This window comes from Procambarus clarkii, chromosome 57 (genome assembly GCF_040958095.1).
Source record: "Procambarus clarkii isolate CNS0578487 chromosome 57, FALCON_Pclarkii_2.0, whole genome shotgun sequence".
NCBI lineage: Eukaryota > Metazoa > Arthropoda > Malacostraca > Decapoda > Cambaridae > Procambarus > Procambarus clarkii.
In genome coordinates, this window is record NC_091206.1 from 16,636,394 (window position 1) to 16,662,392 (window position 25,999).

Below are 25,999 nucleotides of genomic sequence, written 5' to 3' on the forward strand. Positions count from 1 at the left end.
ACACACACACACACACACACACACACACACACACACACACACACACACACACACACACACACACACACACACACACACACACACACACACACACACACACACACACACACACACACACACACGCACACACACACACACACACACACACACACACACACACACACACACACACACACACACACACACACACACACACACACACACACACACACACACACACACACTTTTTGTTCCTGTACTTTAATTGCCATACACAGTCCCCCGGAGATTCAGAAAAAACAAAAAAGTAAAATCCCCCCCCCCCCGTGTCCCCCGTCCTCCGAAACCAACCATCCTCTCCCCCCTCACCTCTTCCCCCATCTCCCCAACACCATAACACACTCGGCACTCTCCTCCACACCCCACCGGTGAACACTCCCTGAGTCGGCAAGACGATTCTGGAGGTGGCTTGCCTAGCCTAGACGAGGCCGGGCGTCCGCCTGGCCGATGTGTGTGTGTGTGTGTACCCAGCATCAAGGGGCGGTGTGCGAGGACTGGCTGGCAGTCGCCTGCTCTTCATAATCAGAGCCACCTCCTAGCCTGAAACACCCGACACGATCACGGAAAATCCCAGCATCTTCGCCCCAGAGACAATCACGGAAATTCCTAGATTCTTGGGGGCCCTTTTCTCTCTCGTCTTCATCCCCCCTATTCCCCGTTTTTGTCTTATTTCTCCGAGGGCTCCAAAGGGGAAAGAAATTAAAGAAGAAAAGTAGAATGAAGGGATAAGAATTCCAAGCCGCAGAGTTAAATATTTGTTAATTTTGGTCGGGGGAAAATGAGGATATTGCCAGCGGTGGGGTTAATTCCTATATAACTCACGCCGGGCCTCATTATGGCACCTTATGGGTATATGACCCGCATATCAATGGTCGCTAGAGTCTATCACTATAATGGAGGGAGGCAAGAATGGGGGGTGGGGGGTGATTATTTGGGGGGGGGGGGGGGAAGGGATTAGGGTTTTGGAGATGGTAAGGACCATCTAGTTTAAGTACCATCTTCTTAAAGGGGTAAGGGGTCGAAGCTTACCATCTCTTGGTAAGGGGTCGAAGGTGGTGAGCACGAGACAGAAGATGGTGGGGGGATGGATGGAGATGGTGGGGATGGAGATGGTGGGGGTGGAGATGGTGGGGATGGGGGATTGATGGAATTTGTAGTGAAGGTGGTAGGGGTGGTGCTGAAGCTTGACTTCGACTGATGTACACCCGCTTCCTCCATGACTGTAATTATTACTGTAATGACTATAAGTTGTGAATATTCCGGATCTGAATCTGTATGCATTTATAATTCCAATATTGTTCCTTCAAGGCTTTACATGGCTAGACTTGTAAGTCTGAATTGTGAGAGATAAGGATCCATTTTGGTCTATCGTGCCTTGCTTCACAATGCTGATATTTCATCTTTACTTTTGAACTATGTAAGCTTATTTTCTGTGCAAAAGGGCATCCGAGCTCGGTGCGCTGCATGTGTACTACCTCTCTTCTCTTGCTGCGTCATTTCATCAAAATAACACTGGTTCAAAATGGATAAAGAGCCAGGTATATATATGAAAGGGGGAGTGTGTGGAGACATTGGAGGGAGCGGTGGTGGTGGTTCTATTGGTGGTTCTTGTGGTGGTGATGGTGGTGGTGATGGTGGTGGTGATGGTGGTGGTGATGGTGGTGGTAGGGTTGGAGGAGGTGATGGTGGTTGGGGTGGCATGTGTAGGATGTTACAGGTGTGTGTGTGTGAGGAAGGTTGGAGATATAGACAGATGTGCTCGCTGGGTGCGGTTGGAGCTAGATTATGGATTCCCGGTGCATATTGATAATAGTTGGTTGGGGAAGATTGCAAGCAGACAGGTAAGTAGTTTGCAGTGAGGGGAGATGATGGATGCAATGTTGTTGGGGGTGGGGGTGGGGGGGAGGGATGTTGTGTAGTGAGGGAGGTGATGGAGACAATATCAGTGATGTGGCATGCCGAAGGGGGATAATAATAGTATAATTAATCATAATCATTAGTATACTACTCAGCACGGGTGGAACACGAACAAGGGGACACACATGTAGAAACTTAGCACCCGAATGAGCCACAGAAACATTGGAAAGATTGCTTCACTATCAGAGTAGTTAACAAAGCGGCCTGCACTAGGAAGTAATAGAGGCAGACAAAACACAGTTTCATATGTAGATATGAAAGAGCCTAATAGGCTCAGGAACCTGTACACTAGTTGACTGAGAGTTAAGAAGCGGGGCCAAACAGCCGAAGTTCAATCCCCCAAACACAATTAGGAGAGAACTTAACATTTATTAATATGTGTTTACCAATGTTTAGGCGGTAGTCAGATGGGTAGTATATTTAGGGGGCAGCTAACCACTTGGGCTGGACGGTAGAGCGACGGTCTCGGTTCATGCAGGTCGGTGTTCAATCCTCAGCCGTCCCAAGTGGTTGGGGCACCATTCCTTTCCCCCCGTCCCATCCCAAATCCTTATCCTGACCCCTTCCAAGGGCTATATAGTCGTAATGGCTTGGTGCTTTCACCTGATAGTTCCCTTCCTTTCAGACGAAATTTGGTGTTGTGGATTTTGGTTCATTATTAGGCTTAAGATGTGACAGCAGCGGGAATATTATTTAAACCCCCAAAATAGTTTACTGACTAACCTCAAGGTATACTTTACTCCTATAGATCTGGACTGAAGTAAACTCTCAGGAATATCTACAGAGCAGCGGGGGTATACCTCTTATCGAGGTCCACCCCCAAAGGATAACGACTGACCTTGCAGGATGCAACCCACAACAGCTGGCTAACGCCAGGGTACTTAATTATTGCTAGATGGAACAGATGTATCAGGTGAAAGGAAATGTTAACCAACCGTCTCTCTCTCTCTCTCTCGCCCGGGAATCGAACCTGGGGAATCAAACTTGTTATCTTGAGATGATTTCGGGGCTTAGCGTCCCCGCGGCCCAGTCTTCGACCAAGCCTCCTTTTTCTTACACATCCCCCAGGAAGCAGCCCGTAGCAGCTGACTAACTCCTAGGTACCTATATACTACTAGATAACAGGGGCATCAGGGTGAAAGAAACATTTGTCCATTTGTCTCCTCCTCCACCGGGGATCGAACCCGGAACCTCAGGACTACGAATCTGAAGCGCTGTCCACCCAGCTGTCAGGCGTAGGTGCAGGTGGTCTAAGATGGAAACAATTCCGCTAAAACAGGTTAAGAAGGTTGTTAGAGACTGACTTAAGTCTCAGAACATTACATTTTCTCAGCCATGAGCCAATATTATGTACTTAAAAAGTACAAAAATAAAAAAAGTACTTTTCCAGGGGCCGGAAGCCCGTTTAGTAACGCTGTCAATGTTGCTTTTTACATCCATTAATAAAAAAGGGTTCACAGGAAACTGTGTAAACTAAAAACGTGGCTCTGATGTTTTTTACTTACATTCCTGAGCCTTGATATAATTTCTGGAGTGTCGACGTTCGCTTGCTCTCGAGTGGGAGGTCGACGTCTACCTCTCTCGAGTGGGAGGTCGACGTCCACCTCTCTCGAGTGGGAGGTCGACGTCCACCTCTCTCGAGTGGGAGGTCGACGTCCACCTCTCTCGAGTGGGAGGAAGCACTCTAACAAAAGGTAAACACTCACGCCGTCGTCTACCCTGGGAACCTCCATGTTAGGTCAGTTGCCGACCAGTTACTTACATGTGAACACTCCGTAGAAAATGGGATACAGGAATGTTTGAAATATAAGATAGACTCATCTAACATGAAAGAGTACAGAGTATGGTTCACAGTATGGTTTCACGTAGCCGCAAATAGGAAATCTGTTCGACTTATAGATGTCACTAACTGCTTACCTACGAAGCCACCCACAACAGTTGCCTATATCCCTGTGTCTGTTTACTGCTCGATGAATAGAGGCATCATGTGCAAGAAACACTGCCGAAACATTCCTGTCCTGCCTCGGGAATTGAACGGGAGACCTCTCAACTGTACCCCGACTGACACAGCCGTGAGCTGGGTTCAAACTTAAAGTAAGAACAACGCGAAGAGGATGATTTTTTGGGAGGGATTCGAACCATCAACTCTACAAGCTGTTGGCGGAGCATCTGGTCCAAACAGCCAGCCTTCTGGTGCTTGCAGTACAAGGCTCGGATGACATCCGTTTGTCTGTGGAAAAACTTTCATTTCCTTATGGATCTCTGCCAGGGACTACGAGGTCAATAGCGATACGATTCAACGTTAATTACTGAGAGAAACACTATATGGTCAGTCCTCCAGTGTTGAGTGGGAGGAGAGTAAGTGGGAGGACAGTGAATGGACTATACCTTGTATTAAACTGTTGCACTGTATTGAAATTTCAGTTGTATATATAGATATATATATATACCCAGCTGTTGGGTATACACCTTCAGATATATATTCGTATTTTTCACCTATTTCGATACGTATTGTCTTCCTCTTTTAATTGTTAAAAAATAATTTGCATATGCTATTTTTATTAATTAAATTGCCTCCCACGTTTCCATTTTTGCACATTTACAATTAATATGAATTATAAATATATGGAATAATTTTTAATGTAATTTGCATATTGTTATTAAATTTACCTTTACATAGACATGGAAATGAAAACGAATAAAAAGCACCTATATTTGCCGAGTAGGGAAGATATCTTTTGCAGGCAGGTATATATATATATATATATATATATATATATATATATATATATATATATATATATATATATATATATATATATATATATATATATATAAACTATCACCCTTCTGTGTCGTGTCGGTTTTCGGACCGACATGACCTTACTGACAATCGGCCAGAATTAATTTTTTTCCATCAGGAATCAATTGTTTTGATATCCCAATGTACTACAACGCCCGCGGGCCAAATTATAAATGTGATAACGATAGTTATCATTAAACATATATTGATTTTCAGTTAGTTAAAGTTACGTTAACTCTCAGAATACTCACACTGTTTTTTTAACATTATTAAATCACACAAATACACATAGAAATCGTATTATCGTGATATATCAAAGAAGAAATACGCAGGTACCGTAATGAGGGTTCGAACCCAAGCGTTGGGTGTTACCTACAGATGAACGCTCTAGTCGACTAAAGCGTGCATCTGGGAGCACAAGGCACATAGGTTCGAATCCTCATTACGGCCCCTGTGCATGTGTTCAGAAAACACGAATATTTTCACATTTCTGAAAGTGCGCTTATAGTATAGAATAGTTTGAACTTGAAGTGTGCTCAAAACTGCAGGAAAATTGGATCGTAGAAGTGAATAGGTATGGATAGGGAAGGAAATAAGGATAGAGAAAGACAGGGAGAATAGGAAGAGGGATATGTTGACACCTGAGTTGACGAATATATATAAGGAGGAATATAGGTTAAATAAATAAACTGAAATAAAGTCTTAGTTCCCGGCTATTGTCGTCCTCGTATGACTGGTTCAGCCGCTCCAGATATTCCGATAAGTTTAAATTTACAATGTGGTCCAACCGGGGATAGGTTTAGTGACGCACTCTGACGTCCGAGGTCAGTCTGGGATATCTCACGGTTGTTGCTGCTGATGCTGCGTCCTCTGCTGCTGTGTCCTCAGCTGCTGATGCTGCGTCCTCAGCTGCTGATGCTGCGTCCTCAGCTGCTGAGTCCTCAGCTGTTGATGCTGCGTCCTCAGCTGCTGAGTCCTCAGCTGCTGATGCTGCGTCCTCAGCTGCTTCAGCCGTGAGATGAGAAACCTTCGAGAAGATCTTCACTTAGTAATAGAAAACGTCTGACATGAAGCAGCGTCCCCCGGGTCACTCTGACATGATGCAACGTCCCCCGGGTCACTCTGACATGAAGCAACGTCCCCCGGGTCACTCTGACATGAAGCAACGTCCTACGGATGTTTTCCATAACCGGCTGATGAGAACATCATGAGAATGCAGATTACTCGATTCCTTTCTATCGGTCTATTTTAGGAATTAGGATTCAACATTAATAGACAATCGTTTCAATTAAGCTGGCACAAAGTTCCAATACATAGGAGCTATGGATGAGAGGAAGAGGTATAATGGGGGTTGAATATAACTTTCAGCTAAGTTTTCTTGTATAAATGGGGAAGTTTTCTTGTATAAATGGGAAAAGTTCTCAGTTTCAGTACAGTCCAACCAATGAGAATATAAGGTGCATGTTACAAGGGGATCACGAGGAGGTAGCTGCTTGGCACCCCACAGAGTAATTGTTGATTTCTAAAATTATGTTCCCAGTTGGCCCCTAAAAATATTTATATTGCAGCATGTTATATTTGCTGATTTATTTTTATGGCAGAGTAATTCGGGGGGTCTCTTTAGGTTGGTATTATGTTGGGGAGAACAGGTCACAGTAACGGGGCTGAGACAAACGATCCAGGTCACACACACACACACACACACACACACACACACACACACACACACACACACACACACACACACACACACATACCAGTTGATTGACAGTTGAGAGGCGGGACCAAAGAGCCAGAGCTCAACCCCCGCAAGCACAACTAGGTAAGTACACACACACACACACACACACACACACACACACACACACACACACACACACACACACACACACACACACACATACACGCACACACACACCTACACACCCATACAGATATCCTTTAGCAGGCCACAGATATCGACTCCAGTTCCTTCTGGAAAGCCTGATGCATGGCTGGGTGTGTTATCATGTCTTATCACGATGAAGAACGATGGGCATTATAGACATTGTAAGCCAAGGTCATTATCTCATCAGCGGCTCCTATAAGATTAAATTTACGACAAGTAATAGCATGAGAAAATCTTTGGAGTAGGACGGTGGGATCGAACTAGCGTCCTTGCCCAGACGCACTATAAGAAATCGGGCTGCTATATAGCTATGGGCGCGCACGTTACTGGTGACCCCCAGTTACGCTGGTTCTATAGTCTCCTTCTCCAAAGATTTTTTTATAGATACACCACGTAATTGTGATTTCATCATGCATGTAATACTAAGATTAACTCTGTCAAAAGTTCTTTATATAAAGACAGACAAAAGGGACGCAAGTATCATTAACATTCAGGCAACGCAGGCTTTCTCCGCACCTAAAACTGTTAGTTTAAGTTGGTCAGGGATTCTTTGTAAACTTTTTATAACACGCTTCTAACTTAGCATTCTCAATGATATTGGGGGAGAGGACACACTAGGATGTGTTTGTTTACAGTTACTGGGATCATGCTATCACTCTCATACTGGGATAGTCTACTTCCTGCCTCATACTGGGATGGTCTTCTTCCTCCCTTATATTTGGATGTTCTGCTTCCTCTCTCATACTATCTACCTATCCTAATACTGATTGTTCTACTACCCAACCTCATACTCGTTATCTCCCTCATCCTGGGGGATGGTATACTATCACTCTCATACTAGCTACTTTTCTCATACTTTGATGCTCTGCTTCTCTCACATAGTATGTGTTTCTCTCATAATATGATGTTCTACTCCTGCTCCAATATTAACTCTTTTCCACATACTGGGGTGTCTTTCTCATTCTCTCATAATGGGATGCTCTACTCCTTCCTTCATACTGGGTAGACTTCCTTCCTCATACTGAAATGCTTCATTCCCTCATACTGGATATCTTCATAATACTGGGATAATTGACTTCCTCCTTCACGACCATAAGGTCGAAATGACAGACTATTCGTGACAATATTTTGATCATTACACACGTGATTTTTATCCTATTGTCCTGTCTTTAATTATATTTTCATAAGTATGTGAAGAGCTAGTGAGTGGAAGGCATAAGTATGAGCTAGTCAGAGTGAAACCTGGATACACAGGGCTAGATATATTATACCTAGTTCGCCAGCAAAGGAGCCCAGGTGGGGACCTCACAAGCCCACTGTATTACAAAACATAAATGAGGTCATTAAAAAAAGGTATCCAAAATATTCTCCAGTGACAGCTCTTTGATGTTTCCTCTGACTGTTTCATGCCTGGAACACCAAAGCTAAATGTGTTTGTGCAATTATTTTTCTCTGAATCTTCCCTATAGCAGTCAGCAGACGAGCCCAGGCACAGTCTTGCTCGTTACCGTCACCTAAAACTCCGCAGGAAACTCCTTTTCATGGAGTTCTGATAATTATGGTCAATTGCTATGAACACATATGTGAATGCAATTTTGAATTACATGCTAATTGACTTCTTTGAGTTGGATGTGAATTCTTCTGGTTTTAAATTTACTGTAGTTAGCTCGATAAATACAGGACTTCGCTAAAGAGAGACCGAAGGTGTGCTACCACGCACACTCACACACTAAACTTACTTACTACCACACACACACACACATATACACACTAACAGATAAATATTCACACTAACACCTAATATACACACTAACACACACATATACACACTAATACACACATACATACACACTAACACACACATATACACACTAATACACACATATACATACTAACACACATATATACACTAACACACACACACATACAATACCCGTACACAAGTCAGAACATCATTCAGGATATTCTGACGTTTGTTCATTGATGTTCTGGATGTTGTATTATTCATTATTAACATGACAGATGTTGATTGATAAGCTTAGATTAGGTAGTTGGTCGGGTTAGATTACGTGATTGGTTTGGATAGAGTAGATAGTTGGTTAGATCAGAATAGCTAAAGTTAAGCTATTTTATTAGTTAAGTTATAAAGTTAGGTTATTACAATTGGTTAGACAAGATTCAGTCATAATATTTCAGTTGGTTAGGATAGGCCAGGATAGGTTCTGCGAGGCTAGGCTAGTATGTCCATGAAATTCTCTCACCACTTGGGGCGAAAAGGAAAGATCCTGATTCGAGTATGTTATTCAAATTTATATGCATAATTTTTCATACATAAAAACTCTTCTCTTATATTATTTACTTAGTTTCCAAACTTTCAGGAACATTATTTATTCATTCTTGATAATGCTACTTAAACCTAATCTGATTATTATAATAATATATTAAATACTAAATAATACAAATGCAAGGCTCATTATGAAATGATTATATTGGCATATATAAATATATTGACATGGGCTCCACTCTGAGACACTTGAAGACAAAATCAGATTATACTAAGTGAAGTTTATCCCGTTGCTTCTTCTTCCTGTCTTCTGAATGCTTAGTCATACCTATATAGAGTCCTTATAGATTTACTTAATTGCTCTAAACACCGAGTGGTGTGCCCCAGTTGCTGTGTAAATACACTGAGAGTATATTTTAGCTCTGGACTATGTCGAGAACTAAGGTGTACTTGCTGGTTGGACAGTAAACACCTGAGGCAGCCTTAAATACCATCCTGAGTTCGACAACCACTAGTTAAACCCAACACCAAAATCCCATTTCATTCGTATATTCGTCTATTCATATTCACTCATATTCAGCCTCTCATCATTACGCACTTTCCATTTTCTTCAGTTCCTCTATCCTCGATCTTCTCCTATTCCAAAAACGGAAATGAGGTAAACAACATAGCCATGTTGTGTTTAATGTCTGAATGTATTTCCACACCTAATAAGCACGTAAGAAGATTTTAATTTACATTTCACTTGGGTACAAGATGAAGATTATTCCCCTTGTGTTGATGTTTTGCTCTGCTCGCTGCCTCTCTCTCTCCCTCAAGAGGAGAAACACAGCCAAGGCTTTGTTAACCGGGTGTCTGAATTTAAATTGGTATTTACACCCCAAATATCACTAAATGAATTGCAACAGTGTACCGGGTTAAAAATACGAGACTAGAGGACCTTCCTAAACATAGTATAATGATTGTTAAATGTTAGTTGCTTAGGCTAGGTTAAAGTGTAGTCGTTACCTATGATGAAGGTCAGGCCTGGCCTAGTTCAAGTTAGACTTGATAAATCAGTAGTTTTTGCGTAAGTCAAGTTAGACTACACAAATGGGTAGTTTTTGTCTAAGAATGAATATTAAACTTGTACTATACATGAAGGACTATTGAGGTAGTTGACGAAACTTCTATAGAACGAGTTCATAAGCAGCCATCAGACTAGAGACCATTCAGCAGAGACACCTGGATCAGCCGCAGCCACATTACCCCTCATGACGCAGCAGACATATTGACTCAATGACGAAGCAGACATATCTCTCCATTACACAGCTTAGCACAGCAGACATATTACCCTCGTCATTCAACAGACATATTGCCCCGTCATATAACATGCATATTGCCCCATCATATAGCAGTCTCATTACTCCGCCACACAGCAGAAATATAGCCCCTTTACATAGCAGACATATATTCCCATCAAGCAAAAAATATGGTCCCATCACGTAGCAGACATATTGCTTAATCACACAGCAGAAATATAGCCCCAACAAGCAGACGTATAACTACATCGTGTAGCAGAGATATGACTCCATCACACAACAGACATATAAGCTCCATCAAGCAGACATATAGCCCCCATCGCACAAGAGACACAGACCCATCACACAGCAGACATAACCAGCAGACATATTGACCCATCACACAGCAGTTATACAAACCCATCAAGCATATATATAACCCCATCATGCAGCAGACATATTGCCCCATCATCCAGCAGACATATTGCCCCATCCAGCAGATACATGGCGCCTCATCACGCCCAGCAGACGAGGGAGAGCAGGATGAGAGAGCAGATAACCGAGGTCGACCCCACGCTAATATGTTTCGACATGTGCAAATTCTCTGCCTCTTTCCGCTAACTTCCTCCGGCAAAGTCGCCTACAATATTTTCACCCACAGCGTTTCACATATAAGCTTCAACTCTCTACAATGCTAGAACACGATATAATGAGACCCTGGAACAGTTTCTGGGGAGTGGACACTTATTGTGACATTCGAGTATACGCTCCATCATAAAAATAATATATTCATCTCACGAATGATCGTCAGGGGGGTGAGAGTAAGTGAGAATGAACAGAAGAAAGTGATCAAGTAAATGCTCTCAAATACAGATGGGATTACAAATAAAGCAAGCGAACTTCGGGAAAGGTCACAAGAATCAAACCCAGATGTAAAAATCCTCATAGAAACAGAATCATAACGAAGGCAATGTTTCCGCAGGGCTACTATGTAGTAAGGAACGAGAGGGAACGATGGGGTCGCCATGGGTTCTCCCCTAGGTGTCCTGTTTGCGAGCTTCTACATTGGTACCATAGAGCAGAGGGTCTTAGTTGATATGGACTTAAAACCTGCGATATACTGCAGGTATGTTGACGACATTTTTATGCAGGTACCTGATGTCAGACGTTTGCAGCAGCTGAAGGAAACATTCGAGCAAAATTCGGTGTTCAGTTTCACTAACGAGAAGGAGAGTGATGGGAAGCTGCCCTTTCTTGATGTAACAGTCGTGGAAAGGAATTAAGGCTTCCACACTGCAGTCTATTCTAAGGAAACGAACATAGGAATGTGCCTTAATGCTAATAGTGACTGCTCGGACAGGTACAAGCAGAGTGTTATCAACGCTTACGTCGACTGGGCTCTCACTCACAGCTATGGTTGGAGGCAGGTCGACGAGGAACATCAGTAGCATAAGTCAGGTCCTAGTCAACAATGGCTTCTCTAACGGTTATGTTGAAGACGTCTTTTAAAGAAAGGTGACACGACATGCAACCTCTGAAGAATCAACTAACACAACACTGTACCTCCAATTAAATTGTTTTACAGGAACTTCTTTTCAACGACTCATAAAACGGAGGAAAGAGTCCTGAAATATATAATTGACAGGAACGTTATCCCCACAGATACAAATCAAAAGATACAATTGACAATTTACTACAAAAACAAGAAGACCACCAACCTACTTATGAAGAACTCTCCAGACACCAAACAGAACGCCTTATAAGAAACCAACGTCGTCTATGCCTTCACATGCCCACTTGGGGACTGTCAGCCCCAAAGATCTCAGTATACAAGACAACAACGTCTCTATCTAGGTGATTAACAATGCACAAGCAACAGGGCTCCATCAAAGAGCACATAATCTCCTCTCACAACCAGACCATCACCATTGAAACCTTAACCAGCAATACTGATATAATCGACAGATATAACGACAATAGAAAACTGGACATCAGCGAGGCCCTTACATATCAAAAAGTGAAGACCAGCAATCAACAACCAATTAACACATAATTACATTCTACCCACTTCAAGATCCCGAACCACCACATAGAGAGGAGGAGCAAGAACATAGGCATTTAATGGCCTATTAATAATAATCATTATGCCATTCATCCACTTGTTCATCTCAATAACATCCTGTACCACCTCACCCCAAGCGAATATAAGAGTTGTCAGGACATGGCAAATTTGTCTTTGAAAAGTCCTTGCGAAACGCATCTTTAGACGTCAGGCCATAAATTGTGAAAATTAAATTTGGAGAGTTAATTTTTCAATTTCCCTCGACAGTGAAGAAAAACATAAGAAATATTGAGAAGATTCGTGTTAGAATCATCAATCTTACTAAATCTTTTATATTCTACCCATCTACCAAACCCAATTTCGTTTTAATTCCTATTTGAATCTAAATTTGTTTAATTTTAAATTCATTGCTACATTCTTTATCTTGAAACTTTGAGCACCTTGTTCTCATCCCCTTTATAATTTTATTACATCCATTTGTAAACAATTATTTCTCCCCTCGTTCTACGCCAAGGGTTCTAAACATTTTTACGATTACAGATTCCAAATGGAATACCCATTAGGTCCTCATACACCCCTTCCCCAGCCTTTCAAAATCATCAGTATTATAACCAGTCCTATTAGGTACTACTAGCATGACTAGCATGACTTCATGCTATTATAACCAGTCCTATTAGGTACTACTAGCATGACTAGCATGACTTCATGCTATTATAACCAGTCCTATTAGGTACTACTAGCATGACTTCATGCTATTATAACCAGTCCTATTAGGAACTACTAGCATGACTTCATGCTATTATAACCAGTCCTATTAGGTACTACTAGCATGACTTCATGCTATTATAACCAGTCCTATTAGGAACTACTAGCATGACTTCATGCTATTATAACCAGTCCTATTAGGTACTACTAGCATGACTTCATGCTATTATAACCAGTCCTATTAGGAACTACTAGCATGACTTCATGCTATTATAACCAGTCCTATTAGGTACTACTAGCATGACTTCATGCTATTATAACCAGTCCTATTAGGAACTACTAGCATGACTTCATGCTATTATAACCAGTCCTATTAGGAACTACTAGCATGACTTCATGCTATTATAACCAGTCCTATTAGGAACTACTAGCATGACTTCATGCTATTATAACCTATCCTAATAGGTACTATTACTACTAGCATGACTTTAGAAGATACCAATAGCTTGGTATCTTGTTTATTTTACATATGGATAGCTGGGAATAGAATATACGAAATAAATTCATTCCAATTTTTACATATTTACATGAAAATGGCAAATCACAAATAAAGAAGTTAGCTACAAATGGTTAGATTTTTGCTTTTGTTTTTGTGTAATTAAATTATGGAATCGAGGTGTAGTTACTGACAGTGATAGTTATAATTCTAATATATCAACACCTTTTTTTTTAATTGATTAAGTCCCATACCACTATTACCTGGTCCCAAAATTCCAAAAGGTATGGAAACTTTAGGTAAAAAAAAAACCCTTGTTCTCCATCTTTCAACAAAATTGGTTTCTAAAGGATTACTTCTGATGCTGGGAATTAGATTCAATGTTTCGACCCTTTATATTTTGTTTTAGAATAGAACAATTTAAAGGCAAAGCTGTACACTAAATCGTGAAAACTTTCGGAAAGAAAACAAAAATCAAAGTTCAAAATGAAGTTCCATAGACGGGCTCTACATACATTGCTGGGGCCAGATTCACGAAGCAGTTACGCAAGCACTTACAAACCAGGGGCCAGATTCACTAAGCAGTTACGCAAGCACTTACGAACCTGTACATCTTTCCTCAATCTTTGACTGCTTTGGTTACATTTAATAAACAGTTTACAAGCATGAAAACTTCCTAATCAACTGTCGTTATTGTTATAAACAGCCTCCTGGTGCTTCGGAGCTCATTAACTGTTTAATAATTGTAAACAAAGCCGCCAAAGATTGAGAAAAGATGTACAGGTTCGTAAGTGCTTGCGTAACTGCTTCGTGAATCTGGTAACCAAATGTAATGTTTTCCAAACTGAATCATCTGATGTAACGGAGAAACGAAATATCTGTTGAATCTGAAAAGATTGTAGAACGTCTTGCAAAGCTATCTTAGCAGCGTTTGATAATTGACGTTTATAAGACACCTTTTCATTCCATTTTGGTACTTATTAAAAAATACCATACATTAATAGCTAATTAAATTTGCTACTGTCCTTTGCTTGACAGTGATAAAACGTTCCTCACTATCCTTGTCATCAGCTATAATGCAAGTGAAGGGATGGCTGGCATCACATATGTTGCCCCATCTTTTATGTTGTCTTCATTACCTTGCAAAACACACCAAAATCAGATTTTGTAGGTTCTAATTGGCCCATCAAAAAATATATCACAAGAGGGTGCACGAATAGAAGACTGTTGACTACCGTTAACAAACTGATACCATTCTGTTTATATAGCAAGTTATAAACTCTAATAGTTCCCCAGGGCCATGCTAACCACTCTGTCTCTGTCTGTCTGTCTGTCTGTCTCTCTGTCTCTCTGTCTCTCTCTCTCTCTCTCTCTCTGTCTCTCTCTCTCTCTCTCTCTCTCTCTCTCTCTCTCTCTCTCTCTCTCTCTCTCTCTCTCTCTCTCTCTCTCTCTCTCTCTCTCCTGCCTACATCATCATTATCGAGATTGCACTCCTCTTTGGTGAGTAGTGACTAGTTCCCATGTACGCCGCCGCTCGGCTCGTCCCCGATCAAGAGATTAGCCTGATTAAAGAGACGATTTAAAGCCCTGCTTGATTAACTTCCGGTGTAATGGCTGACGTCGGCCTTAAATCTTCCGGGTAAAATTCCTTAATTGGGCGTGTGATAACACGTGCAGAGTGCATACATCTACATACGCGGCTCCTATACCATCCTGTCCTCACACTGAATGCACCGCATTGTTCACGCTACACTCCAGCCTCGAATACAGGTGTTTTAGTGAAATTAAAAACCCCTGTGTATTGACGCTTCGATCTAACCTATTGGTCTCCATAGGTTAGATAGGTTGCTTAGAAGCGAATAATTCTGGTTAGGTGAAAACCACTTTAAACTTGAAACTTGTCCAATAGTGAGAACGGGCTGGCTGTACAGGGGAAATGGGAACACATGGGTGCTCTCTCTCTAGCGTTTATGGGTTCCAAGTTTGCTCTAGTCAATGAACCAACCTCGAGAAAATACACTAGAGTATTATTGGAACATATATACATACTAGAGCAATCCTAGAACACACACTAGCCAGAGCACCTGGGATGCTCAACCTCCCCATACATGTACAGGGATGAGAACACTTACACAAAAATAAACAACGGTATTTAGTAGATACATAAATATATCGAAAAGGTAGAAAAAACATTTTTTGTTGAAGAGAGACAGACAAGTTGCGTTAAACAACATGTCAGTGTCCCCGACAGCCATTTCATGCAAGATACTGCAGAAAATATGCATTTGGAGACTCGAGGGACGTTAGCAACAACTCATGACCGGAAAACCACTGGTTAAGGGAAGGAAAATGGCGACTAACAGATCACACTGAGTCCAATGAGAACTGTAGAAGAGGAGAGATGAGCAAGTTAGGAGAGGACGTCTCTTTTCCGTCCCGTGTGAGCTATCCTGTGTTAGTTGTGGGAGGGCAGTCACGAGGAAAGGAGTATGTGGGGTGGGTATGTGTGGGGGTGGGCATGTGTGTGGGGTGGGCATGTGTGGGGGTGGGCATGTGTGGGGTGGGCATGTGTGGGGGTGGGCATGTGTGGGGTGGGCATGTGTGGGGGTGGGCATGTGTGGGGGTGGGCATGTGTGGGGTGGGCATGTGTGTGGGTGGGCATGTGTGTGGGGTGGGCATGTGTGGGGGTGGGCATGTGTGGGGTGGGCATGTGTGGGGTGGGCATGTGTGGGGGTGGGCATGTGTGGGGTGGGCATGTGTGGGGTAGGCATGTGTGTAGTGGGCATGTGTGAAGTGGGCATGTGTGTGGGGTGGGCATGTGTAGGGGTGGGCATGTGTGGGGTGGGTATGTGTGAGGTGGCCATGTGTGTGGTGGGTATGTGTGTGGTAGGCATGTGTGGGGTGGGCATGTGTGGGGCGTGCACATGTGGGGGTGTGCACGTATGGGGTGGGCATGTGTGGGGTGGGTATGTGTGGGGGTGGATATGTGTGGAGGGTGTGCATGTGAGGGGTGGGTATGTGTGTGGGGGGTGTGCATGTGTGGGGTGGGCATGTGTGAGGGTGGGCATGTCTAGGTGATACAAATCCACATGTTCCAGATATACATATACAAATGGAAGAACATGTGTATGCAGAAGTACACATATACCACCCCACCTCCCATCTATCTACCACCACCCCCCTCCCCCTACCACCATTCCCCCACCACCATACCCACACACCCCCCACCCCTCCCCCCCACACGCCCATAGGGGAGGAGGTACATAGATTCTCGTTTCCTTAAGCTCAAAACTTGGGCTGATTTCTTGCCCCTAATTATACCATCTCACCCAGCAAACAAAACCATTACATACCCATTATCTTAATGCCACACTGCGGACGGATACATTGTGTGTCTGGTAATTAAGCTTCTTCTTTACCGTAATTTAAACCATCAGTAATTAAGAAACATAAATGTAATTCCAGAGTTTAATGATAAATAATGCTTCTTCGGCCACAATGTGTAATCAAAAGATTAACTAATTAAATGTTTTGAATAATCCGTAAAATATTAAACAGAGGAGTTTAGTTCATATGGATGGGGGGGGGAGGGAGGGAGGGAGAGGGAGGGAGGGGGAGGGAGGGAAGGGGGGGGGGAGGGGAGGGAGGGGGGGTATAAAGGAGGGAGATGGAGGGAGGAAAATAAAGGTGGGGAGGAGACGGAGGGATGGTGTAGAGGAAACAATAAATCTACACATTAACATAATTTTGTTCGTCAAGTGTTAATTTGTGAAATATTCAAAACACAATTCTTACTACAATTTAATGTTTTATCCACAGTGCAGTAAATAAAATTAAATAGCATAAAAATCTAACTGGGTTATGATTATGGCAAAAAACACTGATCCAAGAATGCGGAAAAACAACTTGTGAAAAATAGAGAATGCTGAACCGCGTATTCGGCTCAATTCGCCTTCATTAGAACATTTTAGAATCCTAAAATGCTCATCAGATCATTTTAGAATCCTAAAATGCTCTGATGAAGGTGAATTGAGCCGAAAACGCGTTTAGCTTTTTCTATTTTTCACATGTGGGTTTTCCGCATGCATGCATATATATATATATATATATATATATATATATATATATATATATATATATATATATATATATATATATATATATATATGTCGTACCTAGTAGCCAGAACGCACTTCTCAGCCTAGTATGCAAGGCCCGATTTGCCTAATAAGCCAAGTTTTCCTGAATTAATATATTTTCTCTAATTTTTTTCTTATGAAATGATAAAGCTACCAATTTCATTATGTATGAGGTCAATTTTTTTTTATTGGAGTTAAAATTAACGTAGATATATGACCGAACATTACCAACCCTACCTAACCTAACCTAACCTATCTTTATAGGTTAGGTTAGGTTAAGTAGCCGAAAAAGTTAGGTTAGGTTAGGTTAGGTAGGTTAGGTAGTCGAAAAACAATTAATTCATGAAAACTTGGCTTATTAGGCAAATTGGGCCTTGCATAGTAGGCTGAGAAGTGCGTTCTGGCTTCTAAGTACGACATATATATATATATATATATATATATATATATATATATATATATATATATATATATATATATATATATATATATATATATATATATATATATATATATACACACACACACACATATATATACACGCTTTTTAAAGTTGTTTGACCGGAAGCCAACAAGAGTGCACTGTGATAAGGTTAAAATATCCAGCGTTTAACTCACTATGTCATTTCCTACTTAAATGATTCACTGTAAAAGTTAAGCTGCACTATTATTAAACACTATAAATTCAGGAGTTTCGTATTACCTGTTGGTGCAGCAGGGAACAACCGTCTCGTGTGAGTTTTATGTATCACTTTTATGTACTATGTATTATGTATCAGTTTAATGTTCCGAGAACGAAGCAGGAAAAAAATAACAGGAAGTTGAGAGCAGAATTTAATTGCAGATGACCTTTTATGTAAAGCTTTGTTATATCCGATAGAAATGCACGATTTTAGTGTTTATAAAAAATGAAAAATGATAGTCATACGTCAGGCTGCGAGCAGCCGCGTCCAACAGCCTGGTTGATCAGTCCAGCAACCAGGAGGCCTGGTCAACGACCGGGCCGCGGGGACACTAAGCCCCGGAAGCACCTCAAGGTAACCTCAAGGTATGACCTTACAATGCGAGGGGATATACACAGCTGTACTCAGCTTCTGAGTACAGTTGTGTATATCAGTAGTGTATATCAGTTTTGTATATCAAACACTCAGCGCAAAGGGCAGATATCATCAGAATAACGTCATCTGTTGACGAACTCTTCACTCGCAGGCGATGAGTTACAATAACGTGGCTAAAGTATGTTGACTAAACCACACACTAGAAGGTGAAGGGACGACGACGTTTCGGTCCGTCCTGGACCATTCTCAAGTCGATCGACTTGAGAATGGTCCAGGACGGACCGAAACGTCGTCGTCCCTTCAATTGCAATCCAAATGTTTCCTCCGCCGGACGACAGAAACACAGGTCTAGCTCAAAATATATTTTGATATCCAAACGCCTCTCACCTTGACAAATGATGCACGATAGTTAGTCCAACACACACTGAGGCTTTTATATTAATGAGTAAACCAAGTTAACTCTGATAGGCTCTCACATCCGTAGAAAAAAAAGTGTATTGATTTCACTGACATAATATCACACTACGCTGCGTGCGGCCATTGCAGGCGGCTACAGGGTGGAAACGTTATGATACAGGGTGGAAACATTATGATACAGGGTGGAAACATTATGAATCAGGGTTATCTTGAGGTTATCTTGAGATGATTTCGGGGCTTTTTTTAGTGTCCCCGCGGCCCGGTCCTCGACCAGGCCTCTATCCCCAGGAAGCAGCCCGTGACAGCTGACTAACACCCAGGTACCTATTTTACTGCTAGGTAACAGGGGCATAGGGTGAAAGAAACTCTGCCCAATGTTTCTCGCCGGCGCCTGGGATCGAACCCAGGACCACAAGATCACAAGTCCAGCGTGCTGTCCGCTCGGCCGACCGGCTCCCTAAGGTGGAAGCATTAAGAGGAAAACTAAATAAAAATACAAGGAAAATATAACTATATCTAGTTTACTAAACAAATAATACTGTAATATAAGTTACTGTTGTATCTGGCCAATATTTACCTATGAAGAGTATCTAGTCAATATTTACGTATAAAATCTGGAATGTGCAAATACAATAAAAACGTCCAAATTGAATTAAAATTGCTTAATCCAAGGATTGAAAGTTGTCCAACTGGATGTTGGTGGTATGTCTCAGTTCGCAGATCCAGAAAAAAACGTAGAAAAAATATTCCATGCGAGTGAGTCGAGTCACTGGGTAAAGAAGAAAGCCTTGGCGACCCACACAAGATATTCAAATGAGAGAGTCTTCACGACAAAAGATGGAACCCGGGCAAACCAGCTGTTGTCAAACTTAATCAGAGTGAAGATGGTAATCTAAGAGAAAAGTTTATAATGTCTCCTACTCTCACTTTTTGAAAAATAATTTTAATATACGCAAGTTTTATATATATATATATATATATATATATATATATATATATATATATATATATTTCATTAGCTCCAATTTCCTCGTATAAGGGAAATTTATGGATTTTCATAAAATATTAACAAATATACTGACTAAAGAAATAAATATGCTTGACGAACTAATAAAGTCCTACAGCGGTTCACTTGTTAATGCTGAATATCTTTACCGCTGGAGACGACGAGGAACTTTTAGACGCACCTCTGCACCTTGAGAAGTCCTGCATCACTGAACTACACCTCTAGTCCAGACGAGGTCAAGGAACACAGCAAGTAAACCTCTGGACGCTTTGAGACATCGTCCGCAGTCACCGAAGCACATTTCTATTCCTGGGCGAGAGGTCAAGGATCACTGAGGCAAGCCTCTATTTCAGAAGAGGCACAAAAGAGCTCGGAGGGCAGCCAAATGTCTCTCTTTGGTCTCCAGGCAAAAATCAAGAGTTCAAAGCCTTCGTGGCGGGGACCATGAGAAAGCCCGCATCCTCAACCTTGTGTTCGTCTTTTCATTGTTCCTGCATTTCTTTTGTTTTATCTTGGCCCTTCTCTTGGAAGATATTCAGAGGAAGATATGATTACCTTTGTATTGGTTTATTATATATTTGGTTCTGTTCTTCCTTCACATGTCACTGGCTTATTACTCTTTGATCATGTATTAATAGATAGAATATCTCGGATTTTTCTATTCTCTCTCTCCTCAACATTCTTGTGCCTTTGCGAAACAGTATTTTTATATTACTTAGTTTATAACTTAGTAAATTTCTCTGGATAAATACCATTACAAGATGTTTCTTTTCATATATTTTCAACCAATACTTATCCTATATTTGGTTGACTTCATTGTTGCTAATTTTGACCTATTATCTCAATTATTTCATCCCTTTGAACCCCTTATCTGTAGCTAATTGCCAAATCACCCCAACAAAACTAATGTTAAAAAATAAATGAAAACGCAATAGCACATACATCTTTTTTATATTTAAGCATATGTAATAATACCAGAATAACCTGTCTTGATAATAATTAAGGATTTTCATATATTTTGCACATGATAAATACTAAAAATTACGCAAAATGAGGTTGAACACATCTAACGGGATGGTTTGAGGCGAAAATACTTCCGGAAAGACAATCACGAATTTTTGGTACCTTGTGAAAACATATTTAACAAGATAGAGTGAGAATCTCGAGGTTGAAGACCGGGTTTCAGGGTGTCAATATTGAAATACGCGCGCGCGTGTGTCTGCGTGTGTGTGTGTGTGTGTGTGTGTGTGTGTGTGTGTGTGTGTGTGTGTGTGTGTGTGTGTGTGTGTGATCATGCTACTCACTGACACCTTACATGACCAACTTACTAAATAATCCATGAATGTTCACTATCACCATCACTTGTAAAATTTACTTTCTGTATCCAGTGTCATGTGACCTCAGTTCTCCAGTTCCTTCCTTCAGACGTGCTTCCTCACCTCACGAGTCTCACAACAGACCCAGACTGTTACATAAGATATAAAGCCTTATTTCCCTCTATTTTTATTTCGTATTCAGCGTTTCCTTTGAATTTTTTTTTATGATTTATTAAGTTGATCTCTCCTATTGTATTTATCCTCCGATGTATACTTTATATTCTCCAATACTCCGATTGTGTGTATTTTATATCCGCCATCCAACTTTGCCCGAAATATAAAGTTAATGGTCAGGATATACTTCTTAAGTTACATCCACGACGGGTTCACCATAGACCGTGTTGCTTGGAACGTTTTGTTCCGAGTAGCTGAATCTAAAACAACAACATACAACTTAAGAATGTATGATGTATATAATGGTGAAGTTGGTCTACAGAATAGAATACAATGTGTAGCCAGCAGCTCTTCCCCCCCCCCCATAGCAGGGTATTTGGAGTTATGATTGACCTAAAATACTGTCACAAAGAGAGAGAGAGAGAGAGAGAGAGAGAGAGAGAGAGAGAGAGAGAGAGAGAGAGAGAGAGAGAGAGAGAGAGAGAGAGAGAGAGAGAGAGAGAGAGAGAGAGAGAGACAGAGACAGAGAGAGAGAGAGAGAGAGAGGAAGAGAGAGAGAGAGAGAGAGGAGAGAGAGAGAGAGAGAGAGAGAGAGAGAGAGAGAGAGAGAGAGAGAGAGAGAGAGAGAGAGAGAGAGAGAGAGAGAGAGTACCTCCTGTTCCATCACTCTCTCCTCCCTCTTTCAACCCCTTCATATAAATCCTCTTCTTCCCTTGTTTCCTTACTGAATGAAAATTGTGAGTCCTGTTGAATTCAGATCTATGTTGCATTGCAAAATTATGTTGTGCGTTTGGACTGTTCTACACAGTCCAATTTTGTTGGACTGTGCAGGATGCAGGATTTTAGTCCTGCACAGCCCTAGAATCTGTTGATACTGATTTCAACAGGTGAACAACTTTCTAGTTTATATTTGTTCACCTTCAAATTATCTTCACATCACCTTTTCGATATAAATAGCATCAGTATCCGTCTTATCTCTATAATGGTGATTACGCTGTTTTTCAATATATATCATCTTTCAAATTATAAATTAAATGTATTCGAAAAATGTAATTTTGATTTAGACTACTGTACCACAGTTTAGTCCAGTCATTATTGTAATGAATTATACAAGGCTGTTACAAATAAAGTTTCTAATAGTTATTAGGTATTTTATTTTATTTGTTAAACATTTAGAATTATCATTATTCAAACGAAGTAGAATGTTGCGAATATTGTTTACCCGTGTCAATTTAACGGTGTTATTGCAGGTGTTTATCATTTGTCCATTATGATCAGATCAACCGGATCAACCAAGGTCCGCTTCTCTTCTCATTTATTGACTTAATCTCTGGCCCCGCTCCCTCAAGTCTACTCGAGATAGATCGAGTCCTAGTTGGTCATTGTTGGCATTCCGGACATCCTGGATCATATATATCGCTATATATTTCGCTATATCTAGCAAGACTCTCCCATGTAACTCCTAATCTAATGGATAATCACTGTTCTGATTTCGCTCTCGATGTTTACCTCCCTGATTAGTGTTCCATTGTTTGCCAGGATATTGTTATTCCTGATGGACTGGTTTACAAACTGTGTCAGGAAATAAGTCTTCGAGCTCTTCTGGGCTCGCATGTGCTGCTCGGCATTCTGTTTCTTGAGCTCGAGTCAATTCTTGTGGAGTTCGAGTCGATTCTTGTTGAGTTCAGGCCGCCAACAATGCACACATTACTGTTTCTAAAGGCCATTACAATTTTCGCTCGCACGAGTCTGTTTCCCGCTTCGATAAGGTCCCGCATGTTTAAGTACAGCTCTAATTAGAAGGTTTTTCTTGCCATCAGCCACTTCTACCCAAATCCTTCTCGAATGATATGTATGTGGTCTTTATCTATGCTGCTGGTGTCGGGAGTAAACGCTCATCTATGACACATTCTGTTTCTCGCCCATTCAACGAAAAGTGTGTATTTATAGTGTATATGCATGTGTACAGAACATTTGTCATTATATATATGTGTGTATTCAGCCCGGTCTTTTGATTTGGTTACTTCGTAAAACATCCACCCTCCGGAGTTGAACAGTCAATCAGAAACAACCGAGCCCAAGAACCTTACCCAACATATCGAGTCCGATGCACAGAAAGCGTAAATGTTTGTGAGCCGTTACTTTAGGACAATAAATATGACTCGATGCTTAAGACACAAATTATGCTGATTTTCATTGTTATTCGTGTATCGAGCTACGATTTAGAAGAGTCTTAGTTTGGTACTCATTACACGAATGAGGATGGAAGATTCTTCGATTCATTTCTCTTTACGCGAATGAGAATGGAAGATTCTTCGATTCATTTCTCTTTACGCGAATAAGAATGGAAGATTCTCAGTTCAGGCTCAATACACGAATGAGGTATATTCCTAGTTCGTGGCTCGGGTCACGAATGAGTTTGCAGCTTGCACACATTTGAGGTAACTTGCTAGTTTACGGGTCTGAGCGCGAATGAGGTACACTTCCTGTTTACACAGCTACTCATTCTCTAGTCTCACTAAAATCTGTCGTCTGCAGCTCCTTTTCGGTGGGACTTTGAGTATGTCTGCGTAACTTAGGGAATTTCTAACTTTCACAAATGGCCGCTGTATCTCCTCCCGCGTCATATTAAGTTCATGACTGCCACAAGTTTTACCTTTGTGTGACTTATGAAAAATTATGATGTGTAAGCAGTTTCGCAGAAAATTCAATCCCTAATGCTGATATATGTGTATATGTTATACATTATATAAATGTATTATATAAATGCATTATTATGTTGTAGCCCGTTTTGTGTAAGGAAGTTTTAAATAAAATAAAATGACAAAATACACAATATATGGTGCGTGAACAAATCCACAAGGGCCGTGACGAGGATTCGAACCTGCGTCCGAGAGGTAGGAGAAAACAATTGTTAAATTCCTCAAACTCTCAAAATATTTACCATTGGAAACAATTAAAAACCTACACTGTAGATCAAGTGTCCGCATGAATCACTTCCTTAGTAAATACATTAGGCGTAACTCCTATCTCTAAGTGCGTCCCAAATACTAAAAGTTCTGTTTGGCTGGAGTCTTCAGATGCCTTAAATTCCTCTGTAAGCACGTGGGTGACGCTAATGGTACGATCCCACTTGTATAAATAACACGATAATTGGTCTACATTGACTACCACCGGAGGAGAAGAGATCTACTGCTCACTTGCATTGATTAAACTCTAGATGAGACACAGTCCCGAGTGCAGGCGTATATCTCATCCTCACTTTTCTCACTGTGAGTCAGGACACGAAGACCTGCTTCACACCATCTGGATCTGATGCAGATCAGATCACCATATAAGTCCTACCTTCGTCAAATACATTTGTGAGAGTACTGCAGTCTTGGTGATAAGTTTCCTTAACACAAAATGATTTTGATTCTTTTATCACCCGAAATACGCAAAAATGACAGAAAGTATTTTATCGACAGGGGTCACGAACAGCGCCTGCTGACACACACACTCAAAAATCTTGTTAAGGAATGGTTAATAACGCAAGAGTATTCATTAAAAGTATACTAATGTATGTTAATATATTAGTATATTTTTTAGGGACAAGCTTTCTCGAATACACGTGGAATTTAACACACCAGCATTGTCACAACTGTAAATGCCTTCAACCATCTAGAGTCTCCTAGAGGGTGAAGAAACATCAAGTTACTAAGTCTTTTACTTTTACTTCGATGTTTCGTCAACAACGTAACATCTTCAGGAGTAGACAGGTAAACACAGAATGCAAGTATACTTAATTTTACATGCTAACTCACGCAAATATATAAGCGTTTGATAACATCTTGGAAATGAGTGTTCCTTAACCATAGAGAGCGATGGTCAGGTCTTTGCTGTCTACCTTCAATCAATAATCATCTAATGTGTCGGGTATCTTCCCTCTGGGTCGAAGGAGATCACATCTGTTAAATCGTCGCTTCATGCAGGTCGGCGATCAATCTCCGACCGTCCAAGTGGTTGGGTACCATTCCTTCTCAACCCTCCCTCCCCGTCTAATCGCAAATCCTTCATCCTGACCCCTTCCAAGTGCTATATATTCGTCATGACTTGTTCCCCGTCTCCTCATCCTAGGTTGTCTTAGATGGGTTACTGTTGTGAATACGACCCCCCCTCTCCTGGTCCTGGCTTCCTCTCTCACTCTCCAACCTCATCTTCTCTTTTCACGTAATCTCATCTATCCCCCTGTTTCACCACTCTCTCCTCCTTCTTTCAACCCCTCCATATAATTCCTCTTCTTCTCTACCCTCTCCCCTCTCTATTAGTTATGTAGTCTTTTCGCTTATCTTCACTCCTCCTCTCTCCTTTCTCCGTATATTCTCCGCCTTCCCTACCACTCGTTTCCTTGCTTTATCCCATATAGTCGCAACATC

General features: G+C 41.3%; 1 protein-coding gene across 1 annotated transcript in view; it reads right to left on the bottom strand.

The window, feature by feature from the left end:
• The window catches only part of LOC123744939 (protein turtle homolog B), a 535,220-nt gene that overhangs the window by 175,853 nt on the left and 333,368 nt on the right, over positions 1-25,999 (bottom strand). The window lies entirely within an intron of this gene.